This window comes from Canis lupus, chromosome 25 (assembly GCF_011100685.1).
Source record: "Canis lupus familiaris isolate Mischka breed German Shepherd chromosome 25, alternate assembly UU_Cfam_GSD_1.0, whole genome shotgun sequence".
In the NCBI taxonomy this organism is placed as follows: Eukaryota; Metazoa; Chordata; class Mammalia; order Carnivora; family Canidae; genus Canis; species Canis lupus.
The window spans coordinates 11,232,929-11,260,538 of NC_049246.1; the positions used below are offsets into that span (position 1 = coordinate 11,232,929).

A 27,610-nucleotide genomic window follows, 5' to 3' on the forward strand; every position below is an offset into this window, starting at 1 on the left:
ATTCCAATTCACATCAAGATGGGAAAGCATGAAGTTATAGAAGACTGAGATGGGTGGCCAGACTCCCAGAGGACGTCCTGGAGCTGCCAACCTCCTTCACGCTGCCCTGGCCAACAGCAATCAACCCCACTTGGTAGGCAAGCCCTCTGAGCTGCCAGGTCCAGAAAGAAATTTGAGATCTAATTCAGTCATAAACTTAACTTCTCTGATTGTCTATTAAAATTAGCTGTTTCTGTGATCTTCTGTTTGGCCCAGAATCCGTCATCTCCTCATAGGCTCGATCAGCCCCGTCTTAGAGAGTAGAGAGGGTAAGACAGAAGATTCTTTCTTGGTCACACTTGAATCTGAGCCCAGGACACTGAGGAGATTCTTGGAGTCACTCCATGCTCCTGTAGCCCCAAGCCCTTCTGCTGACCCTAAGATAGCCCTATTCACCTTAAATTCCTGTTAAAAGACCAAAGGGTGTCTTCTGTCAGGACAGACCTCAGAAAAAAGCAGATGTGCTGGGATATTTAATCTAAATCTGCCAGCCTGAGGCAGACCTGACCCCAAATAGAGTCCACACAAGACAGATAGACCAGCTGGGATCATGAGTTAAGATAGCAGGACAGTGGCTTCTTAGTTAGGATGGGATGTCTTGCACGAGGAAGGGGAGGAATGTGTTTGCCTGGAGGCTAGGTGATTCCATCCAGAAAGCTTTCAGCTGGAGTGGAGGAAAGAGAAGAATGCTTAGAAAAACTGGTGGAACCAGTAACTGTGGAGTACTGGAGTACGGCCGGAGTGACTTGGGAGGGAGAATAGACACGCAGGAGGCGCCTGGTGATTCCCAAGGGAAGGAAGCCAGAACCGCACGTTGGAGCTTCAGCTGATGCTCTGCTAATGCCCAGAGCGAGTGAGAGAAACGAAATGGATTCCAGACCCTACCAGATGACCACTGCAATCTCAGGGGTGTGGCTGGCAATTGCAGGAGAGTGGCATGCTGGCAGTACTGGTGTCCAGTTCAGTGAACCATGGGAGGGGTCAACCACAGCATGACAAGAGCTCCCATCACGAGCACCTCAAAATGCACCTGGCCATCCTCTTCCTTATCTCCTTATAATCCCTACGTTGGGAATAGCACCAACATCAACTCAGTCACTAAGCCAGAAATCAGCCTTTCCCCCTGATCCGTCATTATGATCCACTGAGATCCTCTAATCTCCCCCTCTCTTCTACAATCCCCACAGCCATGCCCTTATTTCAAGATCTCACCATCCTTTGCCTGGCCATTGTCCCAGTAGGCCCTCCTAGCCCCAGTTCTCTACACTATTGCTAGAGAAATCTTGCCAAAATGTAAAATCCTGTCACTCCCCACTTAAAATCCTTCCAGAACTCCTCATTGCCTTCAGGGTGAAATACAAAAAGGCCTGCCTATCTCTGCAGCCTCACTTCCTACCTCTCTGCTGCAGATGCTTTGTGGTCCAGTCATTCTGAAGGGCATGTTGTGTCCTCTCCAGCCTCTCCCTTTCCCTTCACCCCTGCCTGGAGTGTCCTACCACCCCACCCTACCCCTCAAAGTCTAAAATGCTTGTGGGCCTCCAGGACTCAGTTCATATACCCTATTCCACAACCTATGTTGAGAACCCCTGCTCTGGGCTCCCTAGTCTCCTGGTTTACCTTTGTGGGCACTTGTACACTATAGACAAAACCCTTGGCCTTGGGCGGCCAGGTGGCTCAGCGGTTTAGCGCCGCCTTCAGCCCAGGGCGTGATCCTGGAGACCCAGGATCCGGTCCCATATTGGGCTCCCTGCGTAGAGCCTGTTTCTCCCTCTGCCTGTGTCTGTCTCTCTCTGTCTCTCTCTCTCTCTTACGAAGAAATAAATAAAATCTTTAAAAAAAAAAAAAAAAGACCCTTGGCCTTTGGTGACTTTGGAAGATGTAAGAATGCCCACTTTTTCCCAAGTTATGTGTTTTCAGTGTAGATCTCCCCATACAAGCTAACTGCTACTTGACTATTTTTCACTGGGAGACCAATCTTTTCTCATTCCCAGGTAATTGTTGCCAGTGACAACAAGCCCAGTTATGGCAGGTACTGGGCTTTTGACCAGGGTCCTTAGGAGCTGAATAGCCAATAGGGCTTCCAGGAGAGTACTGAATTAGCCAGACTTCCCCATGGTCATCAGCAGCCTCAGACCACTGCAAACTAACCCCTCCCCCTGGAGAGGAACCAGGAAACTCACTGTCTGGCCTCCTGGGTTTCTTCTTCTAAATCACCAATTATCTGAAAACCACATAAAGCATTTCTAATAGTGAGTAGGGGGACAGAGAGAAGCTGAACAGACTCCTCCTTCATTTCCTTCCTGGGAAACATGAGAAGTGGGAGATAAGTATGTGTTCATATCACCTAGGTATCAAGAGCCTAGGTTTTATCCCCCCTTAATCTCTGTATCCTTGGGATTCATCACAGTACCTAGCACATAGTAACTGCTTAAGAAATGTTTTCTGAATAATGTCATGTGTGAACATCCAACTACGTGTTCAGTAAAGTGGTTAGGCATGCTGGATTCTGAATTCAGATTGCCTGGGGGATTCAAGGTCAGACTCCATCACATACTGTGTGACCTGGAGTGAACTGCTTAACCTCCCTGGAATCTGTTTCTTCATCTGAAAAATTAATGTAGTAACAGTACCCACTTTTTAGGGCTATGGGAATTAAATGATTTCATACATGTAAAGTAATTAGACACGTGCTTAGCATACAGTAAGTGCTCAATTAGCATCAGCTTCTTGGAAGGAGCATTACAGATAGGATCCAAGTCATTCTCAAAGCCAGACAGTCCAAGAACTTTTCTTACTAAAAAGGAAAAAAAGAAATATGATGAAGTATGTAAGTATACCTAAGTATGGGTGTATGTACATGTGTAATCAGATTTTTGGTACTCAGAGATTAAGTCCTTTCTGCCCTCTTGACAGTAAAATGCCCTTTATTTCATGAAATGATCGTGATAGCAAATGGTTATTGTTGTCCTTACTATCTTGGCAAATCAAAGTATATATTGCTTCCCCAAGTGCTTTTGAAATATTGCTGGTCTGTGAATACAGATGCCTGGGAAAGACTTGGTTATTAGTGAGGAGACGGAGACCCTTGGGGAGTCTCTCACTCATGAGGTTATATCATTGAGGACAGTGGTTCTCAAGCTTAGCTGCATTCTATTGTCACCTGGGGAGCTTACAAAAAAACCCTGATGCCTGGGTCTGACCCCCTGGGGTTTCAATATAAGGAGTCTGGATATCAGGACATACAACATAGCCAAAGAGAGACAAATAAGTGATCTGGAACAAGGAGCCAGACAGTGGCCATTTATTTATTTATTTGTTTATTTATTAGTTCTCTAATCCAATACATGCTCCTCTTTTCTTGTATTATTCCTGGAGTGGAAAATGGACCAAATAAAAACATATAGGAGTGGAGAAGCGTCAGGAATGGAAAGAAGTGGCAAAACATTTGTTTTGCAATTGATTAGCATTTTGAAACCCCATCTCATCAACCACCTTCTCTCTTTATAACATGTAGGTTCAAGAATCCCCTGATTCCTAATTATGTTTGATAAAGCCTCATCCTCTTCTTATTTGATTTAAAAATGGCTTTCCTAAAAATAATAACACAATATAAGGAAAATAATTTCTCAAAATCTTCTAAAGAGCCTTTGGTATTCCTCTTCATGCCATGATTGTGACATCATCTAAAACATTTAGTCACCCAGAAATGTTCTTCCTCTCAGCTTTTAAAATTCCTTATATATTAAGATATATTTCTAATTATATTTCAAATAAGAACCAGATGTTTTGAACACTTTACTTTGAAACCCCTTCTTGAATCTTATTTAAAAACTATTAGATGGGGGTGGCATTTTGGCTCACTCTTCTCCTGCTCTTTCTGTATATTTCCCAAAGATTTAACATTCTCAGATATTTGGCTTGGGAATTTGTGAGTTTGCCTCTAATAGAAAATTGTTTGTAGCATTTGACTTTTCTCAAATGTGTGAAGCCAAGTGAAGGGTTAATTTTGCAGGTAGCAGTGTTACCAGTTTTCTGTAACAATCTTAGAATTAGAAAGTTGTGTTTGTTTAGCTGATTATTCCCTTCTCTTCATCAACCCATGGTCTTCACCTTTCTTGTAAATGGAACAAGCCCGTTTTGTTTTAATACTCACTGTAACTTATGCCGTATCTTGCCTCAGGCATGCTTACTGCTCATGTAATAGGGAAGTGCAAAATAATACGGGAACAATTAGCTGTAACTTAGAATAAAATTTCTTTTCCTCCTGGGATCTTGCCAAATCACTACTGGTTAGAGTTTATATGTGAGCCTAGATTAAGTTCCCACATCTTGAATTGTATGGAACACAAGACTCTCACTCTTCCTGGGGGCAAATGCTGGGCTCTAGGTGTGAAGGACGTCCAGCAAAGTCAGAAAATAGAAATAGAGACTCCCATGTTTTCAAAGGTCACAAGACTCTCACTCTTCCTGGGGGCAATTGCTGGGCTCTAGGTGTGAAGGACGTCCAGCAAAGGCAGAAAGAATAGAAAGAGACTCCCATGTTTTCAAAGGTCAAGACCACTGCTGTGTTTCTTACTCCCAACCAAGGTTCCTGAAAAGGAAGAGAGATCAAAGGGACAGGAGCTCTGTGAGGCTGACTTCAGGGGCCTATTACTCTGTCCAAATGTAGCGTCACGGGGAGTCAGGTCTGGAAAAGACACCTTGAGTTTGGCCTTTTTTTTTTTTTTTAAAGATTTTATTTATTTATTTGACAGAGAGTGAGAGAGAGCACACATGTGCACAAGCAGGGGGAGCAGCAGGCAGAGGGAGAGGGGGAAGCAGACTCCCTGCTGAGCAGGGAGACTGATGTGGGTGGGGCTTGATCCCAGCACCCTGGGACCATGACCTGAGTTGAAGGCAGATGCTTAACCAACTGAGCCACCCAGACACCCCTAGATTAATCTTTTTCATTTACTATGGGAGCCCCTCATGTAGAAAGACTCAAGACTCAAGACTATCTGCTCCTCCGGCTGGTGTACAGAGTGGAGTGAACTATTTAAGTCTTACACTATTTGCTCCTAGAACATGCCAGTACAACATCATGTTTGGCCCCTAGCTTATTTTCCGACTTCATCTTCTGCTTTGCTCCCTCTTTCCTCCACCCCTTGCTGTGCCTGGGATGTGCTGTGCCCTCCCAGGCCTCCCTCCACCCTTCCCTCCTCTTCTGGACCCAACGAATTCACAGCCAACGCTTGAGACCCAGGTCAAATGCCACGTCTCCAGCACAGCCTCTCCTGGCGCCCCCACTCAGCTAGTCGTGGTCACCTCTGTGTACCCAGGTTATTTTGGCACATCTGCCTTCGCATTTCATCTCGTCATAATGTAAAGTTTGGTTCACAGCTGTGAACTCTGCAAGGATGAGGACAGTGCCTTTGTGTCCCCTTGGCCCCACAGTGATGCCTCCTAGGAGAGAGAAGATATATTTGCTCGGGGAGGAGGGGGAGGGTGGAGAACACATGGAGTCCTGGCGATTCTGCCTGTCACTGAGTGACCACCCTGTGCGGAGTGAGAGACCACACAGTGCTCTCACTCCCTTGCTGTGCTCCTCAGATGATGCAAATGTGAGTGTGTGAGTGTGAGTCTATGTCATGGACCTCAAGCATATGGCAACTATACCTTCCCATGTCAACTGAAGTCATGGTGATCCCTTCCAAGACCGGAGGCAACACTGGCTATTAGGACACAAGTGAATAGACTGCCATCATTTATGGGCAACTTAAAAGACTTTCTAGGGCTCCCTGGGTGGCTCAGTGGTTTAGCACCTGCCTTTGGCCCAGGGCACGATACTGGAGTCCTGGGATCGAGTCCCATGTTGGGCTCCTGGCATGGAGCCTGCTTCTCCCTCTGCCTGTGTCTCTGCCTCTCTCTCTCTCTCTCTCTCTCTCTCTATCATAAACAAATAAAATCTTAAAAAAAAAAAACTTTCTAGTGTAGTTCCAACCATATCTGAGTTTGGCCTTGCATGCCAGAGAATCCAAACCCACTATAGCTGCTAAGAGGTAAGGAGTGAAGGCACAGACCAGATAACTTTTTAGCACCCTCTTTCTCTAGGGGGAAAACAACAGAAATTTAAAAAATACTCTAAATACATAAGGATGGTTTATTTAAAACAAAAGCCACTGAAGAGTATGGCATTAGCTCAGATGTAGAAGGGTGTAATGCTTATTAAAACAAGCAGAACACATCCTTGCTACCTCCCAATGGAGATCTTCAAAATATATATATATTTTTTGGCAGATGCTGCCTCAGGCTGACAGGTACATATAGCACAGGACACATAGTCCCATGCAGCAGCCTGTAGTCACAGCAGTCCTTCCCCTCACATTGGCAGACAGAAGCTTCTGCTCTACTGTTTTCATTGGGACCTAGGCAGATTTGGGTCCTCAGCTCCTGAACTGGAGCTGGAGCTGGAGCCAGAGCCACAGCCTGAATCATGATTTGAGCCTTGCTCTTGGACTTCACTGACAGAGCCTGAGACCCGTGGTGATGGGGGCATAAGTACATTTTCCCATCTTGGTTTGGGTGATGTAGGTAAGTCAAATGAGCTTGTAGTTGACACTCTGTGGGATCTTGGGCCTGACCTCCTTAGGCTGTACGAGAGCCTTGAAAGTGCATATCTCTCAGGAACTTGGGTCCACTCCCTTGAGAGATTCATACCTTTGTGACCAGGGTTAATCAATGCTATTTCTGTACCATTTTCGGGACTGGTTGTGCATGGTGTGATTCTTGGACTTGGCTATGTGTGCATTGAAATCCAAGGCTCCCAAAGGGCATGGGACCTGAAGAGAAAGAGGGAGGCTGCCAGGACATCTTCAATCTTGGAGCAAATTTCGTTCTATGAACTTGTGAGTTAGTGAAACCAGCTGCACTTAGTAGACTTAGGTATGCCTCCATAATTAATCATTTCCAACCTCCTGTAGATTCTGAGTAAGGATTATTCCAGAACATTTACCCCCAAAGAAGGACTTTGCCCAACTATCTTGGCCCCAAACAAACTTGTTTCCTTTGACTCTGTTTTTTCTTCATGTGTAGTCTTTCCATTCATTCTTTGGTCTAACCAATGTTAACTAAACACCTAACGTATACATTGCTTGGCCTCGTGTGTGCAGGTGTAAATGAGTCTACCATGGTTCCTGGGGTGGGGAGGGGGGGCGAGAAGAACCTTAAACCAATGCTTACAATGAAGAATGCTGAGGGTATTGTGAGGAAGACAGGTGTTCTACAAGGCCCCATGGAGCCCACCTTCTCTCCATAAAGCCTGTGTCTTTCATCTTGTAGGCATAGCAGTACACCTGTAAGCAAACCCTGTAAGGTTTGCTTTTTCTTAAGTTTGTTGTTTTTGTTTTTGTTTTGTAAAGCTTAGTGAATGTAAAGTATCTAATAAGTACCAATCAATTGTACTATTATTTAAAAGCCAGTTTTTTAAAGCTTTTTTCTATTGACAATTTGAAAAGAAGAGTGTAAACATTTGTAATATGTAGTTCAATTGGCTACCAATAAATTAAGGCACTAAATAGCTTCTCAGAAACTAGGCCTACTAACTTCCTTCTTTCTTCTCCTTGATTAAGTAATTAATAGGGGCACCTGGGTGGCTCAGGGGTTGAGCGTCTGCCTTTGGCTCAGGTCATGATCCCGGAGTCCTAGGATCGAGTCCCACACAGGGCTCCTCACCGGGACCCTGCTTCTCCCTCTGCCTATGTCTCTGCCTCTCTCTCTGTGTCTCTCATGAATAAATAAAATCTTAAAAAAGAAAAGAAAAGAAAAGTAACAGCCAGCTACTGGAAAATATCCAACAGGACCCTCGATTCTCCATGCCTCTGAAGGTGTGATAATGTTCTGCCACAAACAAACGTACGCAAACATGCATCCTAGTGACCAGAACGAAGGCCACCCTCCAGCCAGGTCACCTCTCAGATGATGTGAGGGCCAGCCACCCTGGAGGGAATCATGCTAAGAAGGAAGGAGCTACCTCCAGGCCAGGTATCCTCTTTCAGAGGATTATATTATTTAACTTCACGTGAGTCTGTTCAATATGGTGGGGTGTGGCTGTACGGTTCACTCTTTGGCTATCAAATCCTGTCAGTATCAAGGCTTGTCTCCCAAATTCCTAATTCCATGAATGCTGCAAACTTTAATGGAGGCGGTGTGTCCTTTGTTCTCCTCTTCATGCCAAGGAAGATGGATTTTCCAATCAACTTTTAGTGAGCCAGTGCCTCTCGACTGTGAACTTCAGCAGGGCTTCCTGTTTTTCTCTCTTTAGGTGGGAGAGCATGGCTAGAGGGGGCTGAAATTGGGTACATATCTTCTCCCAGGTCAGTTAGACATTAAAAAAAAAACATAACAGGTGAGGCTCTGGTTAAGTCATTTCCCTCAAGGGCAGGCCTTGCTAAGAAGAACCCAGTGCTCTTGATTATTTCAAAATAGTTCCTTTTCCCCTTCTCCCTCCAGAAACAGGAGATTTTTTTGGCTGATATTCACTGTGAAAACCCAGTGCACCAGGAGCTAATATTACCCAAGGTGGAGAGGCTGCTTGGTGATTGGGTGTCCCTCGAGTATTTATCTCTCAGATTTGTCCACCCTGAGCCTCCGGCAACTCATCAGTGCAAGTTTTCCTAGACCGCCCTGGTTCCCAGGGAAGTGTCTGTGTCTCTCCAATTTGGTGGGGGCCAGTTTGCCCTTTGTCCTCACTTATCTTAAAGATTTAAGAAAAGTTGCTGACTTTTTAGCTTGTTCTTTTTTTTTTTTTTTTTTTTTTTTTTTTTGCTTGTTAGCATGGAGTATCAGCTTCTAATCGTATGGGCTGGATCTGAAACCAAGTCTCCAGTGTATTTTTCTCCTACCTATCCACAGAGCAGTCTGAAATAGATATGAGAATTTGCATAACTGAAACTCTGGTCATTCATTTCAGATAGTCTCTGTAATCTTCAGAGTTCAGAAGAACTTTCTAGAAAAAGTTAATTGTGTTTTTGAAAAGGGGTTAAGTCCTCCACAGTTTGGGCAGAGGTAAGAAATCAGATCATGGGGTGGGAAGGCTTGCTTCTGGTAGAGCCTTTCTCTCATGCTCATAGTTTAATTCCAAATCGGTGTGATGAGAATGCTTTCTAGTCCCCCAAGGTGAGGAGGGGAGCAAGGATTTTCCCTCCTCACCCCTCTGGTCCATCAAATCCCAAATCAAGTTCTCCTGGATTGGTTTCATCCTCAAGACAAAAGGAGCTCAAAATTCACTTAACTCTCTGGGCTCCTTCTCCGCGCCCCCACACACACCAGATCTCAACCTAGTAAATTCCTTATTATTATATCTGGGGTTTTAAGAGGTTTGAATTTTTTAAATGTATTTTATGTAGCATTTTTAGTGATTTTAAGTGGGAGAGCTGTTCCAAATAACCTACCCAAACAAACCTCATCCTAGAAAGGGAAAAATACTCTATTTTCTTAATAGAATTTATTAATCTGAAAATTCTCTCCTTACTCTGCTAATCATCTGACAAGTCCAATGAGATTATACACTCCATTACATTCAGTCTTGATCATTTACATATCTTCGAGGCTTGACTAGTGCCCAGCACATGGAAGACATCTAATAAGTGGTCATGACAGTAGTAATAATAATAATAATAATAATAATAATAATAGTGAATTTATAACAGTAAAGTCACAAAAAGAGCTTTTTTAAAAAAATGGAATCTCTACTCCCAACATGGGGCTCGAACTCACAACCCTGAGATGAAGAGTCACATACCCCACTGACTAAGCAGCCAGGTGCCCCCTAACAGTAAAAGATCTTAAACATGGACATATTTAGTGTCTTAGCTGACAGCTCTGCTCCAGTCCCCCCTTCTCCAGACCATGTGGTGGGAGATTTAACTTTGGAGAGCTTATGCTCTCGACTTTCAGTAGTGCCCCATTGCCTTTCCCACAGAGACTGTATTTCTTAGCTTGGTATCCATACAAGTCTGGCCATAAACTAATTTTCTATTCTTTTTGCATCCTGTGTTCTCCCCCAAATCAGTCTACTTGGCATTTTCCAAACATGTAACACAACTTTGTGCTCACTAATTCCCCTGCCTTGGCTGTTCTTCCCATTACCTCGTCCTTCTGTTCCAAACCTTCTATTCCTTTGACACACCACTCAAATTCCACTTCCTCTATAGTTCCTTCTCTCATACCCTGGCAAGAATTAATGTTCCTTTCTTTAAACTCCCCAAGTGTTTTGGGCTTCCTTATATATCTCTTATCACATGTGCTTTGCATTATAACTATTTCTTTACATGGATTAATGCTTCCCAAAAAAACTTGATGGTGCCTTGCACATTACAGACACTCAACAAATATGAATAGAAAAATGAATCACCAAAACAGGCTTAGATTGTGAACCTCGAATAATACCAAACAAGGGGATGTTTGTCTACTCCAGCCAGAAATATCTTATCTTTCAGACTCTGGGAGATTTGTAAATATAGTAGGGTCAAACAGTAGCCATATCGATGGACACTTATTTATTTTTATTTCAAATTATTTCAAATTATTACTTTCCATCTGTTTGGCACCTCTTACAGAATGGCTTGGGGGCCCATTGTTCTCCTTTTCTCTTTTTTTCTTTTAAATTCTAAAGCACATGAAGAATTTCATCAAAGGATTCACTTAGAGAATCTAGAACTAAAAGTTAATTCTAGCAACACCCACACCAAATTGAGTCTGACTCACGTTTCCTATCAGCAGTTCCTGTAACCTTGCTGAATTTCTCATTTGTACTATTACTTCACTGAATGCCACAACCCTGAAAAACAGAGACCCAATATAGCATTTCTCTTTTTTCCAAAAGCTAGGTTTTACAGGTGGAAAATTTAAGTTATAAAATTGAGCATTCGAAACACTGCATCTTCAGCATAATGGGGTGGTTTTCTTCTTCTAAATAGGAATTGGCAACTGTTATGTTATCAGTTATGTTAATGCAACAGGCTGCATTATTGCATTTCATTGACTACTAGGAATCTTCTAAGTTCTGCAGAAAAGTACTTGTGGTGAGTGTATTCCCTCCCATACTCTTTCAGAGGACTCACAGGGGGAGGACTATTACTGGATGTATTACCACGAATACTGCTACTGCATGAATCAAGGAGATACATGGGTCTGTATTAATGTTTTCAAACCTCCCTGCGGTTCAGAAGAGAAGTTTAAATAACCAAAGGAAATGCCCCAAGAAGTAGTATGCTTGAATTAACCTCAAACTAAGGGAAAACTAATCTGATAAAAGAAACACTTTTGCAGATCACAAATGGATAGCTTTAGGAGGAAAAAAGAGGACAAAGGATAGATGTAATTAAATTTCAGAGAGAAAAATTCTCTAAGGCAGGAATGTCATGGGCCAGGAAATCTAAATTGGATGGCAGAAATCTGAAGAAGACCCAGGAAGTCCTAACAGAAGGAAGGGGTCAGTGGTGAGGGATGCCAAATAATGCTTGATAGAATTTCAGTCTGTTTAAAGGTTACATCGGGTAATGTCTCATAGGATTCCAAATCTGACATCTTGTTGATAATGTTGGAGGCATCTTGGTGTGGAATGTGTTGTATCCCAACGAGGTTATAGGCCTCAAACCCATTCTTCTCATAATCACTGCCAGAAATCCAAGCTTCTCTGTTCAACCCAAGTTACACCCCCATACTACTGCGTTCATCCTCAGTTGGATCCAATCCCCAACCCAACCTCCCCTCTGGCCCCTTACTCCCCCTCCAAGTAGAACCTCCACTTCACAATCAGCAAATCCCTCCAGCTCCACCTCCATTTGTTCCCAAGCACCCAGCTCACCCTGAGAATGCTTCACTGTAGCCCAAAAGTGTGCTGTTTGTCACACACCTCTTAGGACTCGGGACCAAAAGCAAAAGCTGTGCTTTCCTGGGTTGCCATTACCCTTTGCAGGCCATGTCTCTGTCCCTCTCTGTTGCACAAACCCCCGCTTTTTGAGCCTCATACCATTCACATGCCACCTTCACACACAGACTTCCAGAACACACCGTTCGCATTTCACACACACACCCTTCCTGTGCTCAAGGCTTTAGTTCCTGGCTGCCTGTCTTCCTTTCCACCCCAACTCCTACAGAATTTTTGGCTTTTTCAATGTATGTGGTGATGACACACCACCACGCTGGCCTCTTAAACCTTTGACCACACAACTGTCTTGAAAGCAGCCACCACAGCCAGGTCACAGGTGGATGAGGTCCTCATATTGCCCCATCTCTAATCCCACATCTCTCTCACCCACCACACCTTCCCACCCTCCGATCACTCCTATTCAAATACCTCCACCACAAAGTCCTTCAGTCCTTCAACTGTGTGACCAGCGTCATCCACTGACACTCATTCTCCCCTGAGGGGCTTGTCTCCTAGTCCATGGAGAGAATGGGAGCTTGGGAGGGGACCTCCCTGCTCTTCCCATCTCCAAACTGGCAAACTCATTAGCACCTACATCTGGTTCCCTTCTGTCTTACCGGTCTGGTTTATGCTGTCCTACAACACTGCTCTGCTTATCCACAGGACCATTCCAATAGCTTACTGATATGTTTTAATATCTACATTCTGAGAAGGAACTTTTCTCTGATGTGCTGGCAGGCTGACGTTGGGTCGTGCTGGCTCCTAAGAGTCAACTGTTAAATTTTCAGGGGTTTTGCCAACTCTTTGGCATTACGTTGGTAACTTGGAATTGGCTCTGCTGAGTGCTTATACCTTGACAAATGAAGCCTTTGGTTTTCCAACAGGGGTTTTATTAAATATCTACCAGCATATTCCTGTCCTATCTTTCATCCCCCTGCTGCTACCAATGGGTTCTCTACTGCTCCTCCCATCTTTGTCCCTGTTGAAACAAGATTTCTAAGAGCAGTCCCAGCAATGAGTTCCTGTCACCTCTTCAAACCCACTCCAATCTAGCTTCTGCCCTGTCAGAGCCACTCAGCACCCCCACATTCCAATCCAAATAATACTTGTTCAGTTATTTTACGGGAGTTTTGCATTCAACTTCCCTACCTACTTCCTCCTTCTGGAAAACACATTCTTCTCCTAGCTCCTCTGATACCACACTTTTAGTGTTTCTGTTGCCTCTCTTGCTGTCCTTTTTTCAGAATCTGTTGCAGGCTTCTCTGTGCTTCCCTCAGACATACATGCAACTTCTAAATGTTGGCTTCCCAGGGTGGGGTTCTAGGCTCCCTTACCTCCACTGTGCTTTCTCCCCACATAACTGCATCCTGTCTCATGACTTTACACACTGAAGATTCCTAAAAGGATACCTCAAACCTCTGTGATCTCCAGATTCCTCCATAATGGCCTATTTGACAGTGGATGCACACTTTGCTTTAAAAGTAACGTGTCCTGGGGCACCTGGGTGGCTCAGTCGGTTAAGCGACCAACTCCTGATTTTTGGCTCAGGTCGTGATCTCAGGGTTGTGGGATCGAGCCCCATGCTTGGTAGGGAGTCTACTTGGTATTCTCTCTCTCCCTCCCCTTCTGCCCTCTCCCCACCTATAAAAAATAATAAGGGGTACCTAGTTGGCTCAGTCAGCTAAGCCGCTGACTCTTTATTTTGGCGAGGTCATGATCTCAGGGGTGTGAGATCAAGCCCCAAATGGGGCTCCATGCTCAATGCAGAGTCTCCTTGTCCCTCTCCCTCTGCTCCTTCACCCCCACAAATAAGTAAGTAAAATCTTTTTAAAATAATAAATAAGGGATCCCTGGGTGGCATAGCGGTTTAGCGCCTGCCTTTGGCCCAGGGCGCGATCCTGGAGAGCTGGGATCGAATCCCACGTCGGGCTCCCGGTGCATGGAGCCTGCTTCTCCCTCTGCCTGTGTCTCTGCCTCTCTCTCTCTCTCTGTAACTATCATAAATAAATAAAAATTAAAAAATAATAATAATAAATAAAAATAAATCTTCAAAAAAAGGTGGCATGTCCTGATTCCTTCACAACTTGGCAATCTAGTCCCCACCCCACCCCCACCCCTACCCCTATTCCCCACTTCAGTAACTAATGGTATGTTCAGTCATTTGCCTGAGCTGGAAATGTGGCCATCCAGAATTCCTCCTTCATCCTCATCCCAAGGCATCAGCAAGGCCTCTGTGTCTACCTCCTGGGTATCCATGCATCTCAACTCCCCCTGCCTCTGTCCACGGCCAAAACCACATAGTCTTCTGAGTCATCCTCACACTCATGTCTTGCCTGCATTACTTATTGGCCTTCCCATTTTCACTGTTGCCCTGCTCAATACAACCTCCACAAAGCAGCCAGAGGAAACCATTAAAAAAGACAGTCCTGAAAATTAAAATGGCCTTTAAAAACTTCAAGAAGGCATGGAAAAGTAATTATTTCACTCTTAAAATGGCCAATTCCAAGAATGTATATAAAATAAACTACCAATAAAAGTTTTTTACATTGCATAGAAATAAACAAACTTATATGAGATTTCAAGAGGGAAAGTATGACAGAAAAAATTGGATGGAAATTAGTTTGATGGAAATTATTTATATTTTAAATTTATAGAATTTTCAGAGGCACCATCTTATCTCTCTTCATGTGAAGAAACAATGTTACATTAAATTAGACTTTGAAATAAGAGCTGTCATTTTGTTTTATTTTTATTTATTTATTTTAAGGTTGTTGTTTTTTTTAATGTAATCTCTACACTCAACGTGGGGCTTAAACACAACCTAGACATCAAGAGTTACATGTTCTACCAACTGAGCCAGCCAGGCACCCCTGAAATAGTAGCTGTCATTGCTGTCAAAACAGCAATACATGCAAGCAGAATTTTAAAATTCAAAGGTGGAGGGACGGGTGAAATAGGTGAAAGGGATCAAGAATACCCTTACCTTGATGAGCACTGAGTAATATATGGAAGTGTTGAGTCACTATGTTGTACACCTGAAACTGGCACTGTGTTAACTATGTGGGAATTACAATAAAACAGAAAAAGAATTCAAAGTTTAACAATATCCTTGCAAATGATGACCAAAACCTTTTGTATATATGATACCAAAACAAAGCCCCTCAATGTAAGATCTGCCTGAAATTATCTAATCAAATAAAAATTACTCAACTAATGTTCACCCTTTGGGATGGTATAAGAAGAAAATTTAATCTTACAAAGTTCTCATATATCTATAGACTTTGTCAATCTACTTTTTAAAACAAATCAACTACCGTCCTTAACCTTTCCTGTACTAGCCTGAAAATTAAAATGGCTTTTAACAATTTCAAGAATACATGGAAAAGTGATTCTCTTACCCTTGAAATTGTCAGTAATTTTTCTTTTGAAATTATAGAAGTTTTCAATTAACCCAGAGATTCCAAATTCAGATCATCTTTTTAAAATGGAAAACAGATTGTTTTAACAAGCTACTTAAAACCTTCCTATTACGTCTCAGATAAGATCCACATGCCTCTCTTAGAGGGCCCTGCAATCTGACCTTTACCATTCTCTCAGCTTTATCCTGTCCTCCTTTCCCTCTAACTCTGCCAGCATCAGGTACACTGGCTTTCTCTCAGTGGCTGGGACACCTTCTTCCTTTATGAGTAGTGGTATTGGTGGAGGTGTTGAGAATTGTTTTGTTTTGTCTCAGGACCTTTGCACAAGCTCTTCCCTCAGTCCAGGGACTTTCTGCTGACTTCATCTCATCTTTTAGAGCTTATCTTGAATAGCATCTTCCCAAAAAAGTCAAGCAGGCAGGGAGGGGGTCCAGTAGAGCAACATGAACAAATTAGGCAAACAGTCAGCAGTCAGCAAGTTGACTCTCTCCCTCTCTCTCTTTTAGAGGGAGGGGAGGGGCAGAGGGAAAGAGAAAATCTTTTTTTTTCCTTCTGTAAGATTTTATTTACCGATTGATGAGAGATACAGAGAAAGAGAGAGAGGCAGAGACAGTCAGAGGGAATAGCAGGCTCCCCACAGGGAGCCTATTGTGGGACTCGGGACTCAACCCCGGGGACTCTGGGATCACAACCTGAGCCGAAGGCAGACGCTCAACCACTGAGCCACCCAGGTGTCCCAGGAGAGAAAAAATCTTAAGCAGGGAGCAGCTCTTAAAAGCCTGATGCAGGGCTTGATCCTATAACCCCGGGATCATGACCTGAGCCAAAATCAAGAGTCTATTGTTAACTGACTGAGCCACTCAGGTGCCCCTCACCTCTCTTTAAAGTGAGTACTACCTTACTTTTTACCTTACTACCTTAAATTAATTGTCTGGTTGCTAAAGTAACACTGACTTGAATTTGTCATCTATTTACCAGTTTCTGGAGGGATGGCTTTGGCTGAGCACCTGGGACCAGTACAGTAGTCAACAGCAGAGAAGCTCTATGGGGCAGGCTCATGTTCTTCCAGTTGCCAGAGGCTTGGTAGTTACTAGATGGTCTTTCAAAGCTCTGGTTTCTCCCTTCACAAATGTCAGCCAGTCCCATGTTGTGGGTCAGTTCCCCAGAAGCAGAGCTGAGGTGGGGATTCTTGTAAAGGTTGTGTATCGGGAGGGAGCCCTCAGGAAGAATGTGTAGAGAGGGAGAGAAGCAGGAAAAGGAAGAGGAGCAGCTAAGAAAAGATGTGGTTTCAGCCCAAGTCTAGCCCCAGCCTGATCCCACAGATGCTCTGGAACATGCATGGCACCACAGCACTGTTCCTCTTCAAAGCAGAGTCTAGGCTTTTGTATCTCTGCACCAGTCACTCATTGGCTGGGGGCACCTCAGTGGTGGGGAGTACAGGGAACCTCGCAGATCTTGAGGTGGCCTGTGTCTGTACCGGAGGCAGTCGTGAGACCTTAACAGCCAATGCTCAGCAGTCTGGAATACTCTCCAGGTAAAAGAGACCTGGGTGGGGAACAAGAAGCTATGGATCATCTTAGGGCAGGATTGCTCAACCTTGGAAGTCTTCACAATTTGGGCTGGATAATTCTTTGTTGTGGGCAGCTGTCCTGTGCATTGGTAATATATTTACCAGCATCTCTTGCCCCTCTCCAGTAGCCGTAGTGTGTGTGTGTACACTTGTGTGTGTATGTGTCTGTGTGTGTGCAGTGGGGAGCCTCAGCTTCTCTGAATATGACTGGCTGAACAAAGACTAGGTCAAGGCAGAATGAAAAGAAGGATCAACAAAAATCTGCTAGCTATTTAACAAACAGCATTAACAGTTAAATGACTGACTGACCATGAGTGTTAAGGGAGAGGCTGACTCCTAGGTTTCTGGCTTTGGCAAATGTGGGCAGGGCAAAGAGAGCAAGTTCTGAGGAGGAACAGACCAGGTAAAATTTGGACACCTGGAGTTTGACCTGCTGGGGCTTCCTTGCAGACACATGTAGAAGGCACTCATAAGTCTGAGTCTGGGCTGGGCTGGTGCACTCAGTCTGAGAGTCATCACCAGCAAAGTCAAGGACAAAATCAGTTGGCTAGGGAGAAGGTACTTGGTGAGAAATGAAGGGGGCTGAAGGCAACCTTCACATGTAGGGGAGAGAGGGAATATGAGATGGTCCCAAAGGGGAGCCAGAGAGCTAGAAGGAGAAGCAGGGGTGAGTGAAGCCATAAATCATAGAGACAGGTAAGAGAAATAATTGTTCTAAAAAGAAAGATACAGTCCCTCAGCCTGTCACTAGGCTCCATTTCTCAAGGACGTTAGGGTTTCATGAATTACCTCTAGAGTATAGTCAAGTAAAAATGGCATTCAGGCAATTTGTTGGCCTGTATTTCTTTCCTATTAGGCATTCCCATTGAAGAAAAACAAAACACCTCACCTTTTAATAATATATTTTGTAAGGTGAGTGTGAACATACCATACAAACTCCCCATATAGCAAACAAATCTTCTACAAAGGTAGTCCAGAGCCCACAGCATGGTGCAAGCAGCAAGAACTGGGAACGAAGCCTTTGTGTCTAAGCTCTTGCTATGTGTCCCCTCTGGTGAGTCATTTTGATTTCATTTGGTTTATTCATTATAAAAATAGGTGCTTATGTGAAGCGACCTCCCGGTGTCCTTTCTACTCAAACATTCTAAGGCTCTAATCAAATCCACACACATTTATTACATATACATCAGCGGAAGTTCCATCCTATTGTATGTACATCAGAACAGTGATGCATAAGCCCTACAGAATAACCCAGGGAGGTTGTTAAAGTACAGGCCCCCACACAGAGGATACTGTTGCCTAAAAGAATCCCACAATCCCACCCACAGAACAGAGGGAAATATTTGCAAATCATATATCTGATAAGGGGTTAACATCCAGAATATATACAGAACTACTACAATTCGATCACAACAACAAAACACAACCTGATTTTAAAATGAGGAAGGGATTTGAATAGACATTTCTCCAAAGATCTACAAATGGCCAGTAAGTACATGAAAAGATGCTCAACATCACTGGTCAATAGGGAAATGCAAATCAGAACCACAATAAAGGACACCTTGATGACTCAGTGGTTGAGCGTCTGCCTCTGGCTCAGGGCATGATCCCAGGGTCCTGGGATTGAGTCCCGCATAGGGCTCCCCACAGGGAGCCTACTTCTCCCTCTGCTTGTGTTTCTGCCTCTCTCTCTCTCTCTCTGTCTCTCATGAATAAAATAAGTAAATAAATAAAATCTTTTTTAAAAAGTATTAAAAAAAAAAACCCACAATAAGATACCACCTCACACTCGATTGGATGGCTACTATTAAAAAAAAAAAAAGATGAAAATAACAAATGTTGGGAAGGATGTGGAAAAATGGAAACCATCATGCATTCTTGCTGGGAATGTAAAATAGCAAAACCACTGTGGAAATAAAAGTTCCTCAAATAATTAGAAATACTATTACCATGACCCAACAAGTCCACTTCTGGATATCTGGATAAATATGTATACCCCGGAAAATTGGAAACACGGTACTACAGTGATATTTACACAGGCATGTTTATAGCAGTAGTATTCACAATAGCCAAAAGGTAGAACTAACCCAAATATCCACTGATGGATGAATGGATAAAGAAAATGAATGGAGCACCAGGGTGGTTCAGTTGGTTACAGCTCAGATCATGATCTTGGAGTCCTGCTCAGCAGAGAGCCTGCTTCTCCCTCTCCCTCTGCCCTCCATCCTGCTTGTGCCCTCTCTCTCATACTCCAACTCAAATAAATAAATACAATCTTTATTAAAAAAAAAAAAAAAGATTCTCTCTTTCCCTCTTCCCCTCCCCTTCCCCCATGTGCTCATGCACGGGCTCTCTTTCTCTCTAAAGAAAAAAAGAAAAAGGAAAAAGGAAACATGGCACATACATACAGTTGAATATTACTGAGCCTTAAAAGTTAAGGAACTTTTGACATATGCCATAATGTGGATGAGCCTTGAGGACATTATGCTCAGTGAAATCAGCCAGTCACAAAAAAAACAAGTATTGTATGATCCCACTTATATGAGGTGTCTGCAAAAGTCAAATTCATAGAGACAGAAGGTGAAATGATGGTTGCCAGGGGCTGGGGCAAGAGGGGAATGGGGCGTTGCTTAATGTAGACAAAGTTTTAGTTCTGCAAAATGAATTGAGCTCTGGAGATTAGTTGCATAACCATGTGAATGTACCTAATGCTACTAAATCATACACTTAACAAGGTTTAAATGATTTTTTAAAATTTCTATGATAGCTATGGGAGAAAAGTAACAAAATAATGGTAAGGTAACAAGTTTATCAATTCAAACTGGTATATTTCCATATTTTCTTAAAGCCCAGCTATGCTCTTACAGTAATCAGTAATAGCATATTATTTAAATTTGGAGAGGGGTTTTTTGTTTTTTGTTTTTTTATTGAGGGGGATTGTTTTAAGACCTCTTTGTTCTACACACAATTTTTTTTTTAATTTTTTTTTATTTATTTATGATAGTCACAGAGAGAGAGAGAGAGGCAGAGACACAGGCAGAGGGAGAAGCAGGCTCCATGCACCGGGAGCCCGACGTGGGATTCGATCCCGGGTCTCCAGGATCGCGCCCTGGGCCAAAGGCAGGCGCCAAACCGCTGCGCCACCCAGGGATCCCCTCTACACACAATTTTTAAAGACAGCTGTTAGATTAGAAACTTGGAAAGAGATATCACTCCAATGGAGTGACACTTTTCATTTAGAATCCCCTGTTCCCCTAGGATGGGGATTACACCTGCCTGAAGTATTCCCAGCCAGGCCTCGCCACTGCAAACCACACAGACAACACCCACATGTTTCAATATTGAGTTGTCTACTGAATATCTTCTGAATGTAGTTTCCAATTCCAGATGAATAAGACTTCCTCAGAAAACTGATTTGATGATCAGGGTGCTGCCTCTTCCCAGAAAAAGGATGTCTTCCCACACAACCTCCATGCCATGAGGATTATGGAGAAGGCGGGTCCTCAAACAGAGAGCAGAGCCTGATTGTACGATCTGACCTCACAGAAAAGCAAAACTCCCATACAGGCTCATTCATTCATTCATCAAATACTTATTGTGTACCAGTGCTATGCAGATCACCAGAAAAATCACTATTAAAAATGAGAATAGAGGGATCCCTGGGTGGCGCAGCGGTTTGGCGCCTGCCTTTGGCCCAGGGCGTAATCCTGGAGACCCGGGATTGAATCCCACGTCGGGCTCCCGGCATGGAGCCTGCTTCTCCCTCTGCCTGTGTCTCTGCCTCTCTCTCTCTCTCTGTGTGTGACTATCATAAATAAATAAAAATTGATTTAAAAAAAATGAGAATAGAGTTTTACTAAGGCCATTTTTATGGAGGCATAATTCACATACAATGAAGTTCACCCTTTTGCATATACAATCCTATGAATTAACAATGTATATTGCATAACCACCACCAAAATCAAGATACAGAATATTTCTATCACCCCAGGAGGTTCTCTTGTGCCCCTCTGGAACCAAGCCCTCCTATCCCCTCAGCTCCTGGCAACCTGATGTTTGTCCTTACAATTTTTGCCTTTTCCAAATGTCAAAAAAATGAAATTACATAGTATAGTAGCTTTTGCACCTGGCTTTTTCCAGTTAGCATAAACCTGTTGTGACTCCTCCATATTGTTGCCTGAATCAGTAATTAATTCCTTTTTATTACTGAGTAGTATTCCATTGTGTGGATATAGCACAATTTATTTACCCATTCACTAGTGGATGAACATTCAGGATGAACATTCAGTTGTCAGCATTATGAATAAAGCTGCTACAAGCATTAGCCTATGAGTCATTGTGTGGACATAAGTTTTCAATACTCTTGGATTAATACCTAGGAATGGCATTGCTGGGTCATTTGGAGAGTATATGTCTAAATTAAGAAGAAACTGTTTGTTTTTTAAGATTTTATTTATTTATTCATGAGAGAGAGAGAGAGAGAGAGGCAGAGACACAGGCAGAGGAAGAAGCAGGCTCCATGCTGGGAGCCCGACATGGGACTTGAATCCGAGACTCCAGGATCATGCCCTGGGCCAAAGACAGGCGCTAATCTGCTGAGCCACCCAGGGATCCCCGAAACTGTTTTTTTTAAATGGCTCTACTCTTTTGCATTGCTACCAGCAATATATACAAGTTCCAGTTGTTCTGAATCCTCACCAGGCAGACAAAGTTTTTCACAAATATCAGCCTCTTTCTTATTTAATTTCAAATCTGCAGTGGTCATGGTCACTATATCATCAGCAATGTGTGACTTTATCTTCAAGCTTCTTGCTCTATAGGCAAGGGCTCAAAAGTATGTACTGTTTGGTTGTTTCCACAATTCACATTTTTCTTTATGAAAAGGTACTATAAAAGTGCCTTAATGATCTCATCAGGTTTAAGAAATTACAGCAAGGAGAGTTAGCCATTAGCAAAATAGAAATGGACACAGAATAGTATATGCTTAGTGTTAGAAGGAATCTTAAAAGCCTTCTCTGTCCTGGCCCCTGTGGGATGCTTGAATCCCATCTGACTATGTCTCTGGCAAGGGGTCATCCAGGTTCTGCTGCAATCAGTTCTCTTTTGGAGGATCTCATTTCCTCCTACGGCAGTGTATTAATCAGAAGTCTGTAAAAGATACAGTCACCAGAAATTGTGTCAGCTGTGGACAGTCACTATCATCTCAGGGTTCATTGGTCCTCATCTGGGGCATGGGGGCCCACATCATTCCAATCCCTACTTTTATCTGACATCCCTTCAAATATTTGAAAGCAACTCTCCTGTCTCCTAAAGTACCTCCTCTCTCCCAGATTAAACATCACTGGTTCTCTTGACCATCCTCATCCAACATGATTTTGAGGCCCTTCTCTATCCTGTCCCCCTCCTCTCAACAGATACAGCTATATCTAATCTCTTCCTAAACTAGGCAGCTCAGCACCAATCCCAGAACTCATAGGGGCAGCAAACATGGGGTAGATTCTGACCTAGAGTCTCAGAGGCACTTTTTTGACAGAGGTCTCCAATGCCCCTGCTGAACTTACCACCAGCTATTATTAGCCTGGCTACTTAGTCAAATCTTCCCCAGTCTGTATTTGCAGACTTAAATTTTCGGAGACTCAAGAGAAGGACCTAAAATAATTCTCATTATAGATTCATCCAATGCTTCAATTTGCTAGGGCTTTCGGTAACCCTGATTTTATAATCACATTTACTATCTTAACCGTGTCACCGCCAAGTCTGATAAGCAGATCTACAAAATCTTTGTTCAGCAATGCGTATTTGTTGAGCACCTATGATGTCCTATGCACTTGGGCAGGCACTGTGAATACAAAGATGAATTGAATGGGGCTGTCTCTGGAGAAGCTCACAGTAGATGAGCGGGTTGTGAACCACGCTGAAAGCATCCCAAAGGACTCCATGAGTGTAATCATCAGAACTAGAACTCTGACTAGTCACTAACTCATCTACTTGCACCAGCCTCCAAACCAGACATCCCCATTTTGCCCACACGGCTGGCATAAGAAAGCCTGAAGAACATTTAGAAATCTAGATATGCTATGTCTGTACATGACTGCTGAGCTCGGGGTCAGAGTATTCAGAGGGATGAGGACCACAGTCTGCTGTGAATTGTGTTTAGTAAGTGGCTAGACCACACTCTCACCACATCCCCACTGTCCTCATCCCACTTATCCTAGTCTCAGGACAATACATAAACTTATTCACATGGCCATCAGGATTACTGAAAAGATACCATAGGATGGAGTAGATAATGAGCTCCTGGAGTGGCCCAGTTTAAGGTAAATAGGTAAATAATACAGGGGAGAGTAATGAATGAATACCCTATACAGGGGAGATGATATCCTAGGGTTTAAGCCTTATTTCAGAACAATAAATCTCGTGTGGTGCAATTTGGGCAGTGTCCAAGAGGCTGCTGGAGCTCCTAGGAGGTCCTTCTTGGACTGTGGAGATGGGCAGTCTGGGTACTAGGTGAGTTTTTGCAGGAGAGGAGGAGAGAGGTGCCTTAGCACTCGTACCCCAGGGTAGCTCCCTCACAGAAGGGAAACGACAGCGTTGAGCATTCAAACTTCAGGTAGGAGAAACACAAACCTTTTAGGTGAAGCATACTTGACAGCCATTTTATTGGACCCACAGAACATTTGTAGTACCTGGTTCGGATTGTCGTCCTGTCCGCTTCCCCCCTCCCCACCCCCCCCCCACCCCCCCGGGCCACATAGGGCAAAGGTTTACATAAGTGAAGAGGTTTCCTTTCACACTAAGAAATCACAGAACCACAGATTCCCGAGGGTGGTTTAGGTCACTGACAACTCTGATCCCAAGGAGCAGACCTTCGGAAAAGTCCTGCTTCCTCAGGAAATTCTTCTTCAGCCTCCTCTTCCAGAAAACCCCCTCACATCAACCCCCGCTCCAGAAAGGCTTCCTCCAATGCCCAGGAAACAGGCTTCTGATCCAGAACGTGTCAAGTGCCAAGGAGTTTCAAGGTCAGAGTTTGAACCGCGGGCTGTTTATCCCTCCTTTGCCCTGGGAGGCCCCCCGCCCCCGCCCCCATCCCTCCTTTAGCGAGGCCCCGGGAAGGACACCGCAGCTGATTTTCCCTGCGGCCAGAGCCCCTTGAACTCCCTTCGGCCCTGTTGTTTACTCACTTCTCGCAAAGTTTCTGAAGCTGAGCCGCGGCTCCTCAGATGTTATTTATCTTTTCCTGCGAGGGACTTGTGACAGTCCAGGGTGTCGTGTATCCTGTGAGATTGTTTATCACCCAGCCCCGCCGCGCCGGGCGGCCCACTCGCCAGCACTTCACGTCCCCGAAACCCCGGACTACGTGAGCGAGCGAAGGGCGGGAGGTTCCGAGGGGCGCCGGGGTGAACCCTCGGAGGGGTGAACCGTGCGGCCACGTGTCCTCCGGCGAGGGCCGTGACCCCGGGCGCCCAGGTGACGGCCGCCGCCCGCGGCTCGGAGCGCTCGGCCCCGGTGCTGGGGGGGACCCCGAGGCGCAGCGCCCCCCGGCCGGGCGGGGGGCGCAGCGCACCCGGCGGCTTGGCTCTCGCGGCCTCCGAGGCGAGGCGCGGCCCCTCGGCCCCCTGCCGGTCCCGACGCGCGGGGGCGCTCCCGCCCGGCCCCGCCCACCCCGGCGCTCGCGCGGCCCAGGCTCGCCCTCCGCTCGGGGTCACCGGAGGGCGCGGCCCGGCGCCCGGGGAGCCGCGCGGGGGGCGCTCCCTTCTGCCCGGGACTCAGGCCCGCGGAGGATTTGAATGAGCCCGTGATTGGGGGAGCGGGGCTCGGGGGGACTCTTGTCTTTTCCCTTTCTTTCCATTTCCATCCTTTTCTCCTGGTTTTCCTGCCCTTCCCTTTCCCCTTCTGTCCGTTGGGCCTTTCGTTTATTTATCCACGAGAGACCCAGAGAGAGGCAGAGACCCAGGCGGAGGGAGAAGCAGGCTCCGCGCAAGGAGCCCCACGCGGGACTCGACTGGGGACTCCGGGATCGCGCCCTGAGCCCGAGGCGGACGCCCAAGCCCCGGGCCCCCGGGCGTCCCTCTTTTGGACCTTTCAGAGGGCCAGGTCCCCTTTGCCGTCTTTAGGAGCGTGCCCCACGCCTGGGGAACGAAGGCAGGACGGAAAGGGGCCGTGCCCTGGCTCTGCCAGCCCGTCCTTACACCACGCGCGCACACACACATGCACACTCACACACTTATGAGGAAAGATCAAACGCTCCCGGCGGCCCGAGGTCTGTTTTCTCAGGCGTCCTTCCCCCATCACCGCATTGTTAGCGGGACAATGGGCTCCTGTGTCAGTCTTGTTGGCACCAGTTTTGTACGATGCAGGAAACAGCATTTCCTCTCCGCGCTGGAAAATTAACTTGGATCGTGCTTTTCCCTTTTTATTGAGAATCCGCACACACCCCGGGAAACCCGAGCTCCCGGAGAGGGGAAGGAGCGGCAGCAATAGACATCCCAAAGTCCTGCCCCAGCCCGTCCCCTTCCCGCTCGGCTCACGGCTCCAGGCCTCTGCCAAAGGAGGAAACTCCCGGCGCTGAACAATGAGATGGGGCTGGGTGTCTCAGCAGTGACCCTCCCACTGGGGCCATCAGGAACGACGGTGCCAAACGTCAGTCACAGCCCTCGTGCAGCCCGTGCTATTTGTAAGGGGAACTTGGCAACTTCAGCTCCCAGCTGCCCGAAGACCCTCCCCAGCGCCCCCGGCTCTGGAGGCACTAGCGGTGGGCTCCAAAGTTGCCTAAGTTTGGGCCTTGGATGGAATTGCCTAGGCGGTCCCAAAATGTACAAATATGAACAACGGTTGGGCCCACAAAATTACTAGTAAATATTGTCCTGCTCCAGTTAGAACTTCTATTTTGGTATTCAAAATACCAAAGAGACTTTGCCCTGTCTCTTCTCTTTTGGACTAACAGGAGATTGCAAAATCATAGAGGCAGAGAGGAGTCTTCTTTGTCTGCAATTATCACTGTAAATGTTTACCAAAAATGTATACATTTGTGACTGCCCTAGCTAGCCCTACAAGCATCTCCTATTGCTCACTACATAGGCTGGGTATAATGACGGCTGATTGCTGAAAGTACCCATAGAATTTATACATGTATATAATTTACACGCTGTTTTCTGTACATTACACGTGTATACACCCATTCATACGATACATACCGTAATATGTGTTGAATAACTGCAATACTTTTACCATCCTGATCCCCCTACCTTGCTTTTGATGGCAGTCTGCAGAGAAGACAGCGGTTCCATCTCAAATCTGTTATAGGTGTACCTCCCCTTCTCATTAATCTTTTGCAACAAATTCTTCAAACATGTTATGGAAATTTAATTTTTGAAAATGTTATTTACTATCAAATTGTGAACTCTCAACCTTTTTGATAGTACAGCAAAATTGAGCAGAAGGTCAGATTTCCCACATACCTCCCCTGCCCCCCACATATGTGGAGCCTCTCCCACTATCAACATAACCCCGTAAAGAGGCACGTTTGTTAAAATCCATGAACCTACACGGACACACCATTATCACCCAAGTCCACTAGGGTTCATTTATGGTGTTGTGTAGTCCATGGATTTAGATAAACGTATAATGACATGTGTCTGCTATTATAGTATCATACAGAGTAGTTTCCCTGCCCTAAAAATCCTATGTTCCATCTGTTCATCCCTCTAAACCCTCAGTTTTTGAGTTAATCATCATGCCTAACTTATGTTAAGATCAAAACAGAGAATGTCAACAAAGTACTTTGAGGACTTTGTATCCTATATGAGTCAGATATAAATCAGGGTTACAGGGGCTAGTAGTCTATTGTTGGCACTGGCTTCCAACACTTCAGGTTTAGATCTGCTTTTCTTCCTGACCATCCACACTTACCCATTCTTCCTCTTCCAGCAGCAAGAGTTAATGGTCTGTAAAACAACAACAGTTAAATATTTAAATCCTCTTGGGAAGCACTAAAAAGAACCCTTTGGGACTCTTTGTAATGTGAAAATCATTCCCAGTTGCTCAAGTCTCAGTCCAGACTGAACTGGATAAAAGCCAAGGCTGCTTAATGCTTTGAATGAATGAATGATTGATAATATTCTATGTTTTTGTTTACATGTTATTTTATTTGTGAGCTTAGAAAAGAGATTATACCTTTGTAGTCTGAAGAGATAAATTTGAGGAGAAACAGGTGGAGCAATCTCTAAGAAGGTATCAATTAGGTGCATCCTAATTGCTCAACAAAGACTATACTTTCAGGGATCATTTCTATAGTTTGCTACTAATTGCTCAACAAATATTTTGTAATAATAAGAAAATTGGTTGGCTCCTGTGGTTAGTCTAGATGCATTGAGACTTATGCAGCACAGTGTGCAAAAACCTGTATGGTACTATGAGTTTGCTTCTTAAGAGGGTCCTTACTGCTTTTGCAAAATACTGTCCATGAAAACATTGTCGCTCTTTTCTTGCCAAGGATTTTTGATAGAGCTTGTAACTCTGATTTGAACCTACTGTAGTTTTCATGTATTTGTTCCAACTAGACTGTGAGTCCCTTAAAGGATCACCCTGGGCCTGCTGGTGTATCATTGTTTCCTACACCTAGAAATGGATCAATAAATAGTCTGATGGTGATAATAGGGATAAACTAGTAACCTG

General features: G+C 44.6%; 1 long non-coding RNA gene and 1 pseudogene across 1 annotated transcript in view; one reads left to right on the plus strand and one right to left on the minus strand.

Moving 5' to 3' along the window:
- The window catches only part of LOC111092297, a 48,408-nt gene extending 23,945 nt beyond the window's left edge, over nt 1-24,463 (minus strand). Inside the window, exon 1 of the long non-coding RNA XR_005378425.1 lies at nt 24,118-24,463. This is a non-coding gene — a long non-coding RNA (uncharacterized LOC111092297). The remainder of the gene's footprint in view (nt 1-24,117) is intronic.
- Nucleotides 24,464-27,198: 2,735 nt separating this feature from the next.
- LOC119866003 lies at nt 27,199-27,274 on the plus strand (annotated as a pseudogene).
- The last annotated feature ends 336 nt before the right edge of the window (nt 27,275-27,610 follow it).